This window comes from Rattus norvegicus, chromosome 15, assembly GCF_036323735.1.
Source record: "Rattus norvegicus strain BN/NHsdMcwi chromosome 15, GRCr8, whole genome shotgun sequence".
In the NCBI taxonomy this organism is placed as follows: domain Eukaryota; kingdom Metazoa; phylum Chordata; class Mammalia; order Rodentia; family Muridae; genus Rattus; species Rattus norvegicus.
In genome coordinates, this window is record NC_086033.1 from 77243929 (window position 1) to 77247802 (window position 3874).

General features: G+C 37.1%; 1 pseudogene; it reads right to left on the reverse strand.

The window, feature by feature from the left end:
• Positions 1 to 743: 743 nt before the first annotated feature.
• LOC120097271 (small nucleolar RNA SNORA17) lies at positions 744 to 883 on the reverse strand (annotated as a pseudogene).
• Positions 884 to 3874: the final 2991 nt, after the last annotated feature.

Sequence of the window (3874 nt, forward strand, 5' to 3'; positions counted from 1 at the left end):
ACAGTTTACCTGCTCTCATGCCTGGACCAGCTTTCTCAGGACCTGGTAAGGGATGGTGCCATTTCTGCACAGCCCTCACACATTAACAGGGCCCCTGGAGGCAGACCAGATCGGGAATGCCTGTCTGCCCTTTGGTGGTAACAGACCCTTGCTGCTGCAGGACCATAGATGCAGATGTAGCCCCCGGTACAAGTACAGCCCATGACCTCACCATGATGCCGGGTGCCATCAACTCACTTGCTATTCATATCAGGCTGTTCCTTAGTACACTTAAGTCTCCAGTTCTGCCTCTCTTTATTGCCTCCCACATTCTTCTGTTTCTTTTTCTTTTCTATTTTTCCACGACTTACTTGCTTCTCTTAGTGGCAACAGGGGTATTAGACTGTCTGGGTTTTTTCAAGCATGGTTTCAGGAGTACTATGTCCCACTCATCTATTTTGGCACCAGGCAGGAGTCTTCTCAGGCATAGTCAGTCACACTCCCCATGCCTAGAGAGTTTTATATCTCAGTTTAGCTTCGTGTTAGGGGCCCTGTGGCACAAATATGGTGGTTGTTTTGGGCTTGTTCCTCACCTGGCCTGTCCAAGTAGTCCCATGAAAGTATCATCTGTCTGGAGCTCAATTCCTGTTTGGTGCTTATGGTCCCAGGCAGAATTCTTCTATTCTATGGCTTGCTCCTGTAGAAGCCTGTCTTTGGATGTGTGGAGCCGGATTTGTGGTTGTCTTGGCTTGTACTTTTTGGGGAATTTTAGGCTACACATCATTCAGATTTTCATAGGTCAAACCCAGATTTGAGCATAGACAAAGCGACTCTAATCTCTTCTGTCTGCCAAAGCACATGTGACCCAGTATCCACACACACATGCAAAGCCTCTAGGACAGGACAAGGAGGAAATTAAAAAATAGTTTAATCAAAGCCTTCTAGTCACAAAGGTTAGATTCTGTTACTATTGTGGCAGGGAACAAAAGAGCAGGCAAAATAAGCCGGAGCTGAGAGCTCACATGTTGATCCATTAGCACAGCAACGAGAATTAACTGAGAAAATCATGAGCTACTGAAACCTCAAAGCCCACCTTCAGTGATGTACCACCTCCAACATCATCCAAATCTCCTCCAACACCTCCAAATCACACTTTCACCAACTGGAGACTGAGTATTCAAACATATGAGCCAAAGGGGACATTTTTCATTTAAACAACACCACCAATTTGTCTTCTTTATCATCTGTGTTTTACAGTCTTCTTCTGTTCTGCAGATAAAAAATAGTTGATTAAATTCACTGATTTTGTTCTCTGTCAACATAGGAAAACTAAAATTCCAGCTAATGGATTTATTATAACTTTCATTCGGTCATATATTCCTTTGCTTCTATTTTCTCCTTTTTACTGACTGACTGCTGAGATAATCTTTGTCATCAGATTACAAGAAATACCAGAATCGGAAGATACATGTTAGTTGATAATCCTTTTCACCTAATGTATAACATTCTAGGTCTTTGTTTTCATGTGAGAAGACATATTTTAAACTTTTTAGATGGCAAGCCACATGTGTTTAGGACTACCATTTATGGCATAGATTTTGCATGTTTGGTTTAAAAAACGTGATGAAATTCTGTATTTTTCCTTATGTTTTCAGCTTTGTCTATATGATATATTCACAGCATCTTCATCTCTGCACATTACCTATTTGTGTGTGTGTGTGTGTGTGTGTGTGTGTGTGTGTGTGTGTGTCTTGGTGCAGGGGATGGGGTTCAACAATCCTTAGTCTCATTTTCAAAATAGATTCCTGAGCATTTAGGGTATGGGTATGATAAAGACATTCCAGTTATGTCTCAGTGCTCAGAATTCTCTCACTTTCTGATCATTGCCCAGTTGGGTCTGTGTTTGAATTCAGAGGACTAGCACAACATACACGAGGTGTAAAGCCCTTCCTTTAACCAATAAGTTATTTGCAACTGACAGCTGGTGGGAATTGGAAAATCAGGTTTTCTCAGTCTAATGACACGAGCTACATCCACCATATTAATTAATAGAGCTCATAGTCAAGAGCATTTTGTCAACATAAGATGTACTCTCCTTTATGAGTTTGTGTGCCGGGGGGCTGTATTTCTTTTTTGGCTAATTTGTATTGTTAGAGACAGAGGGGAGAGAGAGAGAGAGAGAGAGAGAGAGAGAGAGAGAGAGAGAGAGAGAGAGAGAGAGAGTTATTAGAGGGATAACATTAACATTATGAGGAAATGTACAAAAATTTAAAGTTGAATAAATTTCATTTCATTTAAAAATGTTTAGCATCTTTCCAGAATTGACTTGTAAATGTTCCTTGGTTGGTAAAGAAAGTCTTTATCTTGCCAAATGACAGGTCCTCTTTAAATCACCATTGCAAGACCCATTGACTGGATGTCCAGGTTCTTTAGATCAAAAACTGAATATGATTCTTAGGGACAGGCCACCATGTGCTTAAATGATTAATGTCACATTATCCTGCTCATGCTAGTGCTGCCCAGGGTGAAAGGGAGCCTTAGGTGTATGAGAAGTTCTTCTTTCCATCCAAATTGTTATACAAAGCAGTTTCAAGTTTGGCCTACACTGATTATTTATAGACAGATCCCTCCTTGCCTTGGCCAATCTCTTCCACTGACAAATGTTGCAATCCAGTTGTGAGTGGACATGTCTTGGTACTATTCACCAGGGAATCTTAGTTTCTCCAAGCATAAGAAGAGTGATCTTACTAGCTTACCCATTTGGTGGGTGTGGTTCTCATTTGTTTTGGAAAGAATTGACCTACTCAGTTTAAGCTCTATACCTAGGTTTTTCTGGAGAAACAGAAACAGGATAGAATTAGGATTTTGTGTAGGAAGATTTTAAATGTGTTTGGTTGACAATCAAAACTCCCTATTGGAATCCCAGCACTGCTAAATATTACCATACTAGTTTTAATGTTCCTTTTAAATGACTCTGCTGTTATTTTAAGAATTGATCATTATAATTAGTGTAGAAATAAATAGAAAAATGTGACTGTATTCAACTCTTAGAATTTATTGTCTCAAGAGCAATATTGCAAATTTCTTGCCTGTAACATATATTATCTTGATAAAAATTTTGTTCTCACTGTATTTATGAACAAGATATAAACAATATCTGATATATACATGTATATATGTATATGTACATGTATATATATATATATATATATAGGACATATATCACTACTTCAAATTTTCTGTAGTGATTTCCTAATCTATAGCAACCAAGTGAAAGAATGCAAGCATATTTAACCTCCTAATAATACAAATAAAAAAATCAGTGGTTCTATGAGCATGGCACTTTAAATTTTAATTGAAATTATGATTTAAAAGCACACGTGTACAGAAGTTTTTCAAACTCATACATGATTTAAAGCATAAGAATCTGTTTCTTGGAGCTATCATGGTAGGTGTTTTTGTTAATTGTAGAAGGCTTCAAGTTTAAATATTGTTATTTTTTATATTTGCATTTGGGACAGAAAAGGGAGTGAAAAAGATGACAGCCTTTTCATTGTTGAGCATATATTTTTGAGAGAGGAACAATGCTCAGCCTATGATTAAAATATTATCATTGTATTATGCAATAATTTTATACCAAAAATAATACAATAAAAGCTATATTGAAAACCATATTCCAAATTCTTTATATTATCTCCCTTTCCCTTTGCTTCTATTTTAACTTTAATCTGTGTGTACAAATAACAATTTCATCTAAAATAAACAATATTTTTAAAAAAGAAATTTAGCTCCTATTTCAAAACAACAGCTGTTAAGTATATTTTCTGTGAAATCTAAAAGTGTTTTACCTTTTTGTGTACCACATTTTATGCTGAAGTGAATATTGAGAAGACAT